The 15,540-nt window shown below is 36.9% G+C and overlaps 1 protein-coding gene across 5 annotated transcripts in view; it reads left to right on the plus strand.

The window, feature by feature from the left end:
* The window catches only part of LOC106881790 (uncharacterized), a 24,147-nt gene that overhangs the window by 6,700 nt on the left and 1,907 nt on the right, over positions 1–15,540 (plus strand). Inside the window, exon 1 of one of the 5 annotated variants that reach the window (XM_052976696.1) lies at positions 9,362–9,386. The exons of 3 other annotated variants lie outside the window; for them this stretch is intronic. The gene's annotated coding sequence lies outside the window, so the exon portion shown is untranslated. Of the gene's footprint in view, positions 1–9,361; positions 9,387–12,758; positions 12,864–15,540 lie in introns of those variants that run through there. One more of the 5 variants, XM_014932299.2, reaches the window with a different exon arrangement.

Raw genomic sequence — 15,540 nt, forward strand, 5'->3', positions numbered from 1 at the left:
TATATATATATATATATATAATAAAAAGTGGCACAGAAGGATGACAGAAGAACATATAGAAAACAAGGAAAAACATGCAATGGATGTGAACAAACTCGTTTCCTCATCAGTTATTGATTAAAAATCATTGCAATTTTGTTGCCTGATCAGTAATATTGCTCAGTTTGGTGGAATCAGCACCATAAGCTACATGAAAGACAAGCATGAAGAAGAAAGAATAAGACAAGTACAAAAAAATGATATCTCAATTGAACAGAAAAAGGATAAGTCTTCAATGAAAGATGCTTCAACATCAAATCAAGAACATTTGGCACTCTTGTCTGAGAGCTCATTTATGCTCAGTGTTCTTGTAGCTCACTCAGTGGAGAATATGCAAATGGTAGTGGACATTTTCTCAGATGCATGCACTGTATTTGGGCAAGGGGTCCAAATGAAGTTGTGGGTGTCACATCAGAGTTTTCATTCTTGAGAAATGTCTAAACAAACTCTAAGGGTCTCTCACTTCTGGCTCTTTGATGGCTGTTGACCCTGAGTTCATTCATCTTGTTACAGGTTTTGTCTTGCAGAGTGTTCCAACGTAAAACAACCTTCCTTACCAAGCAAGCTTAATAGGATTACCACCAGTTCATTTGCCGACAATCTGATCATACAACAGCTTGTACTGGGCTACATGTTATCTGTAGCAAGTACTAAGAATGTCCTGACATCTATACATATATTTATGTATAGTTCACAGATGAGATCCAGATATTGTCCATATAGAAGACACTGAGTAGTTCTCAAATGATACAAACCTAGACCCTAATGTTTTTATAGAGGATCATTCCACAAGGTAAAGAAAGGCTGTAAGAGGGATCAAGTTGAGCCCGTATAGAAGCAATTATACAATTTGCTTATCTGCATGATTGCTTGTATATATATGTATGTATATACATATGAGTATTTATGGTCATATTTTATACATTTGAGTGCATTGAGATAGTTCTGCAGCAGCAGGTCTCCTCACATCCAAATGTACTTGAATGTGTCATTACACAAATATATTTCATTTAACATTGCTTTGTGTGACAAAAAGCATCCGGTACTCTTTGTGACATTGTTGGCATTAGGAAGAGCATCTAGCCATAGCAACCATGCCAAAGCTGACAATTGAAATTGGTGCAATCCTCTGTTGTGAAACCATTGTGCCCATGCTAGCAAGGAAATCGTGACGATTATGATGATACATATTGATCAATCAAACAGGCATCCTATCGGTTACAATGGCGAGTGTTTCAGTTGATTTAATCAACAGAACAGACGTGCAAGTGGCTGAGCACACCACAGACACGCATACCCTTAACGTAGTTTTCAGAGATATTTAGTGTGACAAGGACGGTCCTTTGGAATACAAGTACTATTCGTTTTTGCCAGCTGAGTAGACTGCAACAACGTGAAATAAAGTATCTTGCTTATGGACACCACACGCCGCCGGGTATCGAACTCGTGACCTTACGATCTTGAGCCGAATACCCTAACCACTAAGCCACGTGCCTTCATTATATCGATAGATAATGTATATATGGGAGGATGTCAAGAAACTCGACTTCAAATAGCCGAACACTTAAAATGATGTATTCTGTGAATACACAGAATCCTTGAATTTTGAAATGTAGGAGGAGATTTCGTGGGAAACTGTTTTACAGCTTCGGGAGGATGTTTATTATAACCTATTCACTTTTGTTATGTTATGTTTGAAAGATAAAAATAAAAAGACAGAACGAGATACGGTGTTTATATTTGTAAAAAAAAAATCGTAATAGAAATGGATTACAGAGTTTGATATTAAAGACACAAGCGGAAACTGAAATAATTAGGTTGAAGAAATATTTTTTAACAAATAAAACGATTGGATAACTAAATTTTTGGTTTTACGAAGCGAAAGAGTGCCCATAAAGGGAAATAAGCATGTGTCAATTAGTTTGTTGGTTTGTGTTTGTATTGAAAGTAAAGAAAAATATTTTTTTATAATCATGGAATTCAAAGGACGAAGTATTCGATAAATAAACCATTTAAGTCTGCATATGTTTTCGATATCGTATTCCTACTATGTACTTTATTATCTGGTTGCTAAAAGCGGCAAGCTAGCAGAGTCGTTTGGATGCCAGACAAAATGCTTAGCATCAGTTTTCCGACTCTTTACGCTCCGAGTTCAAATATCGCCGAGGTCAAATATCGATAAAATAAAGTACCAGTCAAGTACTCGGGTCGATGTAATCGACTTACTACATTCCTAAAATTGCTGACCTTGTGCCAAAATTTGAAACCATTATTTGGTGACTAAATATGCTTGCCTACCTTTTCGTACTCTAACGTACCTTAAAAGAAAAATGTTAGACTTTGTTTCTCAAATATATTCCCTTTTGAAACTATATATATACACGCAAGGATAATTTTTCTTATTTTCCCCTAAAGTAGTTACACTAAGTAAATATGTAATTTCTCTTTAAAACTTGCTTTTTTCTTTTCTTTCTAAAACTGTTATTCTTACCTTAGCAGAATAAGAAGGTATGAGAAACTCCCTTTAAAAACTGTAAATATGTGTTTTGAAGGCCGTTTTTATATTCCTCCCTAAAATATTTCGAAATTCGTTGTTCTGAATATTCGATTTTTTGAGCTTTCGATATTCTGATGTTTATGTAGTTTGAATTCGGCATTCTAACGTTCTGTCTTGAGTGTGTAATAGAACAAAAAGATAGAGTGCTCCAACTTTGCCATTATAGGCGCAGGCTGCCCAACCATGCAGTCTTGAGTTCAGTCTCACTGCGCAGCATCTTGGGCGAAGGCCTTCTATTATAGGTATTGGGCCAGGTTACGACATATTTATCTAAAACAGAAAGAAAAATGCATAAAGGCGTGTAAATCATGGGAGGTCAGTAAAATGTTCCACTCTGGGAGATTCTTTATAGTTGCTATGTAAACAGGTAGACTCCAGGAAGAGGAAGAAGATCAGTCCGTAGCATTAATATGATATAATTTGGTCCGTAAAAGAAAGTCATCACAGGGAAAAACCTTGTAACTGAAAGAGAGAAAAAGGTGCGCGTATTATCTTTACACCTGTTTCAGGAATACTTAAGCAGTGCGGTTCTCTGCACACTACTGGATTAAAAATTTTTGTAGCAACCTATACCATCTTCGGAGGTGAAAAAGGGGGATTTAGCCACAAAATCGCCCTGAGCACTAATTGCATGCACCTATTATCTTACGTCATTTGACCTTGTAGTGACATCTTATAGCAGACGACTGTTATATGTTCAATGTCCGGAGTTTTATCCACGCATGCGCAGGGACTAGTTCCGGAAGGAATACAGGAAGAGTCTCATGCGCATGCGTGGAGTTCGACACCCAGCTTTGGCGCCTTTTCTCAGTCTCTTCGTTGACTGATCTCCGTCGAGCCAAGACGTCCAACAGAGCTCTCTCACATGTCAGCACCAGAGCTTCACAAATAACCACGGAAATCTTTCAGGAGGCGTCTCAGTAGCCGAGGGCGACGAGCTACCGAATTCCCTCCAAGCGTGAACTGAATTCCACTGTAAATAAATATTGTTATGTTGTTCGGAATCTGCGTTCCGTTGTTTCTTCTAGAAATTTAATGTACGGAAGCGGTGTACACCTAATGGTGTATAACCACTTCCCTACAACCTCATTATTACCAACAAATTATGTGTATTATATATATATATATGTATAATTGTGTGTTCATATATATGTTGGTGGGTGCGTTTACATACTTTTCCAACCATGTAGTTTTGAGTTCAGTCCCATCAGTCCCACTGCGTGGCATCTTGGACAAGTGTCTTCTACTATAGCCCCTGTGACAAGCCCCAAACCCTTGCGATTTGATTTGGTAGACGGAAACTGAAAGAAGCCTTACTCACAGAAATGTAACCACACGTGGACTATTGGCGATTTTCCTTTTCGTTCTTCTTTGGGTTTTCCCCGTTCTCCTTTCCGGCGAAGAGCCATGCTCGAAACGTTAAAAGCTCTCCTTTCACCGAGCATCAAACTAATATCAAACTCGTGCACATCCACACATTCGTTTGTTTTTTTACCCCTCTTCGTTTTTTATTCATCTTTGAACTGTTTTTTCGTTGAATTGACAATATAATATATATATTGATAATAATTATTCACATATATGTTCTTAACATATATAGGCAGGTTCAAATGAAAAATATGCTGGTTGTTGAAGTGTACATTATAGGAGAAAAACGGCAATGGGTTCAACACGTTCGGCTCATTAACGCACAGCATTCTGGGACACCGGTGTTTCATGTGTCACTATCCAGAAGTAGCCAGAACAGTTGTGTGTGTCTTTCTGTTTACTACACTGTAACTTAGCAGTTTGGCAAAAGAGATTGATAGTCTGAGTATCAGGCTTCGAAATAAGTATTAGGGTCGATTTATTCGACAAAGCCCTGCAAGGCAGTGACACAGCATGGCAGCTGTTCGAAAGATTGAAACAAGTAAACAACAAAAAATAGTAAATATTAAATATCATTGCGTCGGATTGTTGGAATTGTTAGAGCGTTGAACAAGTTGCATCGCGGTTTTCATTCATGTCCCCTCTACGTTTTGAGTTCAAATGCCGCTGATATCAGCTTTTCATTATTACAGCGTCAATAATCCCGACTATACCACCCTCCCCCAATTATAGCCATGTACCTATATACGACTTAAAACATGCAGTTTATCTTAAGTCAAGTACAGCTGCACTCGATTTAATCTACTTTCTAACCTTGTACCTCTGCTAGAAATTATTATTAATGATCCTGTGTTATATATTGTATTTAAGTGAGCCTTCTCGATTCCGTATTATTTAATACAGAGTAACTATACACTCTTCTCGACTCCTACAACTTTAGTGACAGCACAGTAGAGAGGCAAAGTCGACCTCAGAGGAATCTGAACTCTAAAATAATTGTTTCTACTATAGGTACAAGGCCTGAAATTTTGGAGGAGGGGCAATCGATTATATCGACCTCAGTTCTTGACAGGTCCTTAGTTCATCAACCCCGAAAGAACGAAAGGAAAAGACAACTTCGAAATAATTTGAACTAAGAGCGTAAAATGCCAGAAATGTCGCTGAGCTTTTTGTACAACATACTAAGATTCTGCCAGCTTGTCGCCTTGTTGATTTAATAATTCATAATATTTTAGACAACAACAACAAAAAAATCTCATTAATTCAGCCAATTGAAGTTTTTCTGTGATTTTCTTCCTGGATTCAATCCATTTTCCATGTCGCCAATGATTGGCGTTGCAGATATCTCACAACTGATGTCGTATAGGCAGCTCCAATCGAGCAGTTAGTTTATTCTATGATCAAAGACGTTCCAACCGTGACCATACTATATTTATATTGTGAAATAATAGTCCCTGAGCAATACATGCATCATCCAATGTATCCTTTCTCACCACCGCCACTTTTTTGTTGCATTGAAAAACCGTTGCGTGAGAGTTAAAGAACATTTGGCTGCTATTTCTAGCAGATCAAACGAACTATGTAGCAGTTCCCTTGATGATGTTAATTTGGTGCAGTAATTAGATACATGGTGGTAGTGGCTGGATCTCGTTCAGAGCCAACATAAGACTAAACAGCTACTATGGCGAAGATGATGTTGATGATGATGACATTAATTAAGGGAAAATAATTGACAAATATGACGGCAGGCGAGAGTTTGGATCATACCGACGAACTGATATTAACTAAACCACTATCGCTGACAACCAATTGCCCCATTTAGTGTGTATGTGTATGTATACACACAGGTCAATGTGTATGTGTGTGTGTGTTTAGATTATATGAGTCATAATTCGGAATTTGGTGTTTCGATCCTCCGAGTAGTGACACGCACGGATTTTAACGATTCATTGCTATCAACCTCTCCAGTACTAAATATTCCGCGTTTTGCCAAATTGAATTTCTTGAATTTCTCTGTGAAATTGCTAATCTTTTATACACACATATGTATATACATACAATATATATATATATATATAGGTGACGCAATAAGGAAATTCTCAGCCCATTATATATGAATGTTTGTATGTGTATACACATGTATATATTCACATACAATTACATAGTATATGATGTGTGTGTATATATATGATGTTTGTGTATATTATATATATATGTGTGTGTGTATGTATAAATAGTATATATATATACATATGTATATGTGAGTGTGTGTGTATATATATAATATGTATAGGGGCAGAGAGGGAGGAGGGTATTTCCAGCGTGTTCAAATACTGGGAAAGACAACCATTATGCTACTTATAGCTATCTATAAATCACTTTCATTTCATCAAAACTCACCATAAATTCCCTGCAACTCCGTTGTTTTCTATAATTGCGTTTCCATAGTGTGTGTGTGTGTGTAATGTGAGTATGTTTACTGCTGTGTGTCTAGTGTGTTTGTGTGTCTATGTGTACTGGTGTGTGTGTGTGTGTGTTTGGAGATATCTGTACTGCAGTATGTGTACGTGTGCGCCTTTGTCTGTCTGTCTGTATGTATGTATATATGCGCGCGGTTATACTTATTTTCGCGCAAAATTTTTGAAGATGGGCACTTTTACTCCATATCCACGTTTTACATTAAAAAAAACTTGTTCCTTCTTTCCAGATATTGTCGTTTACTATTTTAAGGTTTTATTTCCATAGCCAATTGTTCAAATCCACCTGACAGTGTTTTTGTTTGTTTATTTTTTGCCACTAACAACACGCTCCATGTTTCCATCTCCGTTTCCCCATCAGAACCTCTTGTCTTTTATAATAAAAATACACTCAGTTACTGAGGTCCCGATTAACAAAAATTAAACACAAGGCCCAAATACATACATACATACGCACGTACATTATATATATAATATATTATGTTGCCTTTAATTTATGTTAGTGAAAATAGGAAAATATTTTTATTATTAATAGTCGAATTTTTGTTAATGACCTACTTGCAGTTCTAATCTCTCTCACACACACACCACGCGCGCGTGTATACATACACATCAACCGGGAGCTAACGAAGGAGCCGCTATACATGGTTATTCGACATTCTAGAAATAGCAGCCAAATCACGCCCTACCGTCTTTAAAAAAGCACGCGTTGGGCAGTATGGCCTTGAGTTCCTTTGCACATAGAAAAAATACGTGATAGGTATAAGTGGGGTGCCTTTGATCAGTTTTCTAAATCAAGATTTAACTGAGTTTCCACGTGATCGTTCGTTTTGTTAAAAATAATTACTGAATCTAACCTCACATTACTGCTTACGTCTTAAATTAAATAAACAATAAGGTCACTGATAATATTTTGACATACAATGTCCGAGAGAAGTCATGGCTAGAATGTCTTCCTTAGTAGGTATGTTTCGTTACAACTGACCCGGGGTTAAACAAGTAACCTAAACATTGCTTTCTTTAGCAAATACACACGCACACGCACCCTCTCTATGTCCGTCCGGCCGCGTCTTTCCAACCTTCTCTTTTTCTCCGTCCGGTCGCGTTTCCAACCCTCTGTGTGTGTGTGTATATATGTATATATATATATTGTCACATACTACAAAGACTCGCTCCGTTAATCAGTTGTACGATAACCAAATCTATAAATAAAACCTTTCGTCTTATATAAGGCAAAAAAAAAATAGATAGACAGTCTGCTTAAAAATTGGGATAGTCGCTGAATGTTTTTGATCATAGATCTGTTTGATCAAAGTTGACTGCTATCCTTAGTAGGTCAAGCGACCATAGAGACGACATCTTGGTGTGACAATCTTGCAATGACCTCTCTTCATGGGTGACCTTACACAAACGATCCAGCAAGGGAACCTCTGTACAGTCGCTCGATCTCCTAGAAATAGCAGTGAAATTTTTCTCGTAATACCCCTACTGTTTTAAAGGACACTTTCGATAATTACTGTCCCATGGACACGAGAAAAAAACGAGCTAGTTACAGCTGGAACGATTATACGACTGTTACGGGACGACCTTGAAATAAAGCAACAGCCTTGCACAAAACGATGTCCTAAAAGCTAAGCTTCCTCTTGCAAAGTTTAAGCGTAACGACCCACAATAGAGTACTCTTCACGTAGCCGGGAGATCCCTAAACGACAAAACGTTGCCAAATTAGTGTTAACATATCGTAGGTCGTGTGACATATTTGATTTAATTATGTTTCTAGGTCAACTAGAAGCCTAGATAGCGTTTGTTGTGTATTTTGTGGCAGCCATTTTGAATTTCGGCATTTCAAAATGGCTGCCATTTAGGTAGTTATGCCAATGTCGACATTAATTTTAGGAATCTCCATGCTCTGATTAATTTTCAAAACTATTGTTTCTTTAATCTGTAAAATTTTGCATTGTAAAACATAGAGAATATATGACTACTTTGCTGACCATTTCCAAATAATGTATGCGAGTAAGTGTAGACCAGTTTCACAAAAGATTTCAATACGTATTAATTTTTCAATTATTATGAAGTTTCTTTCAATGAAGGCAATTGACTTAGAATATTCACAGCATCTTAGCAAAGGTAGAAAAACAAAGAGATTGAATTTTTCTCTCATAAAAAATAGTCATTCTAATTCACATGTTACTATGGTATTTAATGCTAATTAAAAATGGCTAATTAAATAGCTAATTACAAATGCCATTCTGCAGATCAGCAAGAACTCCTCGCTGACGCTTCTGTATGGTTCTTTAGCCTGCTAGAAAGAACAGCTAATCCTCAACTCATTTTACAAGGGACGATATGAATAATGTACTACAAGGTTTTTTGCACATAGGAAAAAGGTGGGAAGGTCATGATTAGAATAACTTCGATCATCAGGCTTGACTTGGGGCTAAATGACAACCACAAGGTCACATCTGTAGTCTTGTTGTTGTTGTTTTACCAATACTACAACTGGTTCTATTCTTTTGTATATCATTAATAATTTAGCCAGGTTTGTAAATTGTATGCCATGTCTTGCATTCGATGCATCTCAATGCTAATGAGAGAACCTCTTTGTAGTTGGCTAACATGCTAGAAATAGCAGCAAAATCTTCATCAAATCACACAACGTTGTCTTAAAACAAAAAAAACTTTGGGTATGATTCTCATTTCTCTGCACCCCTTCCCCCACTGAGAAATGATAGAACTTGTAATGTGGGTGACCAAAATACCTAAACTGAAAGCAGCACTATTCTAAAATTCACAGAATGTAACTTTAGAAGTGTTGATGGTCTTTCTTACTTTGTTTGTTCATGGTTTCACCTTGAATCTATTTATGATTTTGTTTTTATCACTCTATATCTCAATTGCTAACATACAGTAGAGAGGCCATGGAAAGTAAGAGTTGGGTGAAGGTATAGTTCTGCATATATGCAACTTTTTTTCATTTCTCCATGTCATCAACTCCTATCTAACAGTAACAGCACCAAATGAGTGATGTATATCAAGGTCTCCCACGTTTCAAGGCTTGCTAGGTGTAGCTTCAATGTGCAGTCTACCACAGTACCTGTAGGCTACTCTGTGTGATTACCTGATCTGATTTAGGGTTTAAGGTTAGGATTTAGGATTAAGGTTTAGGATTCATAGTTTAGGGACAGACTGTATGGTAAAATGTAAATGGCAAGGTTGAGTGCACGCTAAAGTGGTCCCACTTGTTATTCCTTTTCAAGGTAGCCTTCAGTTGGTCATTGAATCAGTTCAATTTGTAACCAGGCATTAACCATGATGCAGTGTTCTGCAACTGGTATGTTGCGGCACACTGGTGTGCCATGAGACGATTCTAGGCGTGCCACAGTGTAACCTAAATATAATTTCTATCCTTATATTTTTAGCTCAGGTATGCAACCGAATTTTGGAAAGAATACAAGTGTACCGCAAGTGAAAAAAAGGTTGCAGAGCATTGCCATAGTGTATGTTGCTGTTGTGACAGTTAAAGGAGCAACAAGAATCAAACATGAAATATTGGGTGTGTTTTTACACTTGTCTTGGGTTGATCCAAGGATTCTAGTTGATCTTCAGTGAAAATTAGCTGAAAGAAGCTCTTTGGGTTGATTGTACTTGTAATTTACTGATTCAGTTTCATTACTCTGTGAAATGCCCAACCACGTGATTGTGTGGTGAGAAACTTGCTCCCTAACCACATGGTTGTGGGTTTAGTTCTAATACATGGCATCTTGTGTTGGTTTGTTTATGTCCATGTCACTTAACAGCTCAGTAAAAGAGGCAGATACAATAAGTACCAAGCTTTGAAAAGTAGGTATTGGGATTGATTCATTTGACCAAAGCCCTTCACGGCTGTTCCCCAGTAAGGCTACAGTTTAATGACAAACAAGCAAAAGATAAAACATATATATATATATATATATATATGCATGATGGGCTTCTTTCAATTTCCATCTACTAAATAGACTCACAGAGGAGGTGTGTGACTTAGTGGTTAGGGTGGTGGACTCATGATTGTAAGATTGTGGCTTTGATTCCTGGACCAGGCGGTACGTTGTGTTCTTGAGTAAAACATTTCATTTCATGTTGCTTCAGTCCACTTAGCAGGCAAAAATGAGTGATCCTGCGACAGATGAGTGTCCTGTCTAGGTGCGGAATATGTATACCACTGAAACCAGGAAACCAACCCTTATGAGCCTGGCATGGCTCTAGAAGGAAACATTTATTTTATTATTGAAATTTGAGTCACAAGGCTGTCTTAGGTTTATGGTAGAAGACACTTGCCTCAGTTTTTCCATGTTTGTTTTTGCTACCATACAGTACCATACCTCATTGAATCTTAATTTTCACTTGTAAAAGAGAATAATTTTAGTGAAATAATGATACCTGAAACATTTTCCTTCGTCTTTGAATATTTCCTACAACACCTCCATATTCCACAGGGGTACGTTTTACTGCTGTGTTGCAGACAAGGTCTTTCTTTTCTGTCAAGGGTCCACCTACATCACTTATGCAACCTTAGTTTCCATTGGGTGCATCGCATGTAATACCTTTCGTTCTCATTTTTTGCATATTGAGCATGGCCAATTCCAGTGTGATAGAATTCTGTCTTCCCTCTTGACTAAGATTTTTGCCTTTTGCTTGATTACTTTGAGGTTTTTTGATTCTAGATTTTGATTTCTTGTTTGGAATTTCCATCACAAAATATTTGAGGGCCAGGTCATTGACAGGAGGGGCTTGCATGGCTGTCACACCTAGTTTTCTTAGCAACCACCAAACTATATGGATCCCTAAGAAAGGCCTTTTCTTTGTGAATGTGAAGAATAGTGGCTTGTCTTTAGCTTATCAATATATATATATATATGCACACATACACATATATATGCATACTCACATACATATATATATGTCATCCCTGAACCACTGTAAAGGTATCTTTATGTGATTGCTTCACCTATATATATATATATATGATGATGATGATGATATATGTAGCCATCACATAAAGATACCTTTATGCTGCATCAGCGATGTCTTTAGGCTAAACAAATATCATACTATGCAACATGTTAAGGAAGCCTCTACATCAACCATGGGCAAACCCAGCAACCTGCCATTCTTACTTGTGTGGTCTGCCTGTGCATGCTCTATTTCAGTCTGCTTGAAATAGCCAGCTAATGTCCTTCAAATCATACCCTATCATCTTAAAAACAAAAGGGAAGAGACACATTTAATAATGTGACCCTAGATACCCTCGGTTTGAATAAAAGATGGTTGACAATAGCTGGAAATTTCTTTTTATTTGATTATTTAGTTTACTTGATCAGGATGTACATGTGTCGAAACAGCAGCAGAAAGTAAATATTTCACTTTAAAGACAGTAAACAATGGGTGAAGCCTGTTTCATATGATTTCAACACCACAACTTTAAAAGTAATGGAAGGCCGTTTTGCTGATGAAATCAGAATAAGACTGAAACAATATATGCAGTTGCCTCCCTTATTTGCTAGGCAAAGGATAAAAATGTTAATCATTGACTTAATAACTCAACTATTATTTTTCATGCAGATGATATCCCTGAAAGATTTCATCTTTAAACAATTCTATTTATCTACGTCTGTAAATGTACACCTCATGCAACTATCTCACCATTACTTTTATGAGTACAATGAAGGCTATAGTTTGTTGATGGCGTCTGAATAATGTCGAAACATTTTCTCACGCTATTTCTCATGACAGCAGGCTACGTTAAGGCACGTCCTTTTTCAATAATCATCTTAGAAAATCCAAGTGAAGTAACTTAATCTTCAAACTTCGTTCCAGTCGTTATTACTCTGGTACATCTACTTTCCTTTTTAGATTTCTATATAATTAACTCTTCGCCTGACCAAAGCATTTTCATGTCTTAAGCGTCCGTACATATTTTTAGGTTTTTAAGTTTAGCTCGTTTCCTACGTTCTAAGCAACATAAAGCTTTCCTTTCTTAAGTCTCAAGTTACTCTGATGGTTAAAAAAAAAATGACAATATGTACCATGTATGATAGTGGAAGCCAGGACAGGCAATATATTAACTCTAACAATAACTAAATATTTCAAAATATTTATCGCAGAGTCCATCATGATCTTCACCACTAAAAAATTCACGTTCGTATTTTCACTTTGATTCTCAAACGTTATCTTTCAAAAATATGTATCTTGTTATACAACCCCAGGTCAGAATGGAGTAGAACCATGAACAAAGGTATTCCGCCAATGACTATCTCGTCTTTTTGTGTCCTTTTTAGATTGTAAAGAAGGTATGAGGAGGGAGATCTGACTAGTCGAGTAACTGAGTCACCGTTTGCATGCATTTATTAGCGTCATAATCGTCGCGCCGGCATATATTACAGGTATTACTCCGTTTGTATATTACTCCCGTGCCCCCCACCGCAAGAAAAACAAACAAAAAAAAACTGAATTGAAACAAAAGACACAGATAAAAGACACGTTTATTCCGCAGTTATCTAACCTGAATACTTATACACACACACACACTCACGCATACATGAATATAATTGCGACTGACAACACGCACACATGCGCTTGCGCGCACCCGAGCATACGTAAACATAATTATAGCTATGACTGACAACATGCGCGCACACGCACAGCACGTTAACAACACTGCGATGCGCAAACCCTTCCCTCTGCTATGATTTCCCGTTTAGCAGCATAGACTGGCGCATATATATATATATCTATATATATATATATATATATTATACACACGCACAGTTTATTTTAAGAACACTTCCTTTCTGCTGTCAAGTTGTCTTTCATGTCCCGAATTATCCTTTCCTCTCCGTGCAACATTGTTTATATACATTTGCCGTGTATATATATATATATATATATATACACATACATACTTACATATTTTAAATAAAAACTGGTGTATATCCCTCCATTCGTTTTAGCTTCATCGGCCAATGCTATGCTGGGTCATAGTTAATATTTTTTCGGATACATTATACAAGTATCTGTTACACAGAAAACACTAAAATATCCAGTGTGTATATACGTATACATAAATTAAAAATTGTAATACATATTACACACAAACCATTCCATATTATGTGGATACATTATACGCACTCAAGCGCAGTATATACACATTCATATACACGCTCACACATTGTGCTTCGATTAGAACTCCGCCGTTTATGATATATATACACACACACATTCATTACACTAATTGCATAGTGATGCAGACGGTTAGTGTGTATATATATATATATATATATACATACACACACACACACACGCACGCTACCTATGTCACTACATATATATACATTGAAACGTTGGTTGGGAAGTTTCGTGAACTTGTCTATATACTCTCTTTCTTCCCCACAACGGAACCAACATACCCAGCAGCCATTTTGTCTTGAAGACAAGAATATCTTTCTACACACAAAATAAAAAAAAACTATCAATTTGCCTTTGAAAAATATATTTTCTCACGTCTGTAAATCCTTCCCGACATATCTAGGTTTCTATCCCAATTTTTTAAAAATAGATAATATATTTTAAATGGTAATTCAAAACCTTTAACTTAAAATTTTAGTTAATGATGTTATTTTAATAAATATGGTGTCAGATGCAATCGATCTTTAGACAGTTCGCAATCAGTTCAATGACCGATTCATTATCGATTTCTTTACAAGACCACGTATACGAAAAAAAAAAGCCCTCATATTTTTATTTATACAATTCCGTGGGATTTCATAGCTTTTTGTTTCATTTTATTTCCTCGAGTAAGCAAGATATCCAGTGCTGCGAGCCAGAATCGAAACCGGCTCCGTATTAATCTTTATCATACTATAGACATTTTCTGTATCTTTGTCTACCACTTCCTTCCTCCATTTCGGCCGCAGATTGTTTACATGTTCAGAACTTGTCACGAAAAACTATTTCCGTTTGTTTTTAATTAATATTTCACCCCTCCCCCTCTTATTTTAATTAGAGCATCCGCCAACGAACCAGTTGAAATAGCAGTCCACTGTCATTATAAATAGGATTCGTGACCCGAAATATATAATTACTTACTGTTTAGAGAGAGAAATTTAAAAAATGGTCACGTTTGGAACGCCTTTAATTGTAAGTCTGCTGGATCAGGTCTGACCGGGGGCTAAAAAAAAGAAAACCCAACCCAACTGTTACTAGGGAAAAGATTGAAGGCCACCACATCACGTTGCAATCGTCCTAATAGTATCCATAATTCAGCTAGTTTCGCAAATCCCGGAAAATTTATCTTATGCAAGAAATAAAGTAAAATTATCCCCGAAGACAATAAGACTTAACGAACCTTCATAGTCGCTAGAAATAGCAGCTAAATTGAGACTCTTCAAAGTCTTGTAAAAATATCCTTCTATTCTCGGTCTGACCTAGGGTTAAACAACAGCTATTAAGAATTAAATCACAACGCTAATGATAATCGTTTAACCCCACCACTATCAAAGGCATCCCAACCACGACCATCATTTATTTTCTTAGATCTAGCTGGTGTTTCTAGCAAGTCGTTACGTGGGTATCTCAGAGGCATATTAATATAACCCACCACCGCTTTTGCCTGCCTCGTCGCAGACCTACTCAGCGAATTGGGTCACCAATAATAAGTAAGCTATGCTGGTTGTTGCTGCCAATCAGGTCAGTCTAGTAGTATTCATCTTTAATATAAAAGGTATATGAACTAAAATACATATATAATGATGGCTATGTCTCAGCATGGCCCCAAATAGTGAAATGCGTATGCGTGTGTATATATATATATATACACTAGTATGGAGTCAGAAGCCCAGGCCTACTAAAAATAGCAGCTAAATCGCCCGTAAAGCATTACTCCCTAAATGAAGGTGAACAGACGAGACAGCAAATGTAGTCCATAATAATGTTAAAAATAAAGACAGGATGGCCATAATTGAAACGTCTATGAAAGGTGGCAGTAGGGGGCTAAACAGCCACATTAATTCATAAAGCTTTAGAAAATGAACGAAACGCCAAGTTTTCGCACAACCCCCCCCC

The sequence above is a fragment of the Octopus bimaculoides genome, chromosome 25 (assembly GCF_001194135.2).
Source record: "Octopus bimaculoides isolate UCB-OBI-ISO-001 chromosome 25, ASM119413v2, whole genome shotgun sequence".
NCBI classification, from domain to species: Eukaryota; Metazoa; Mollusca; class Cephalopoda; order Octopoda; family Octopodidae; genus Octopus; species Octopus bimaculoides.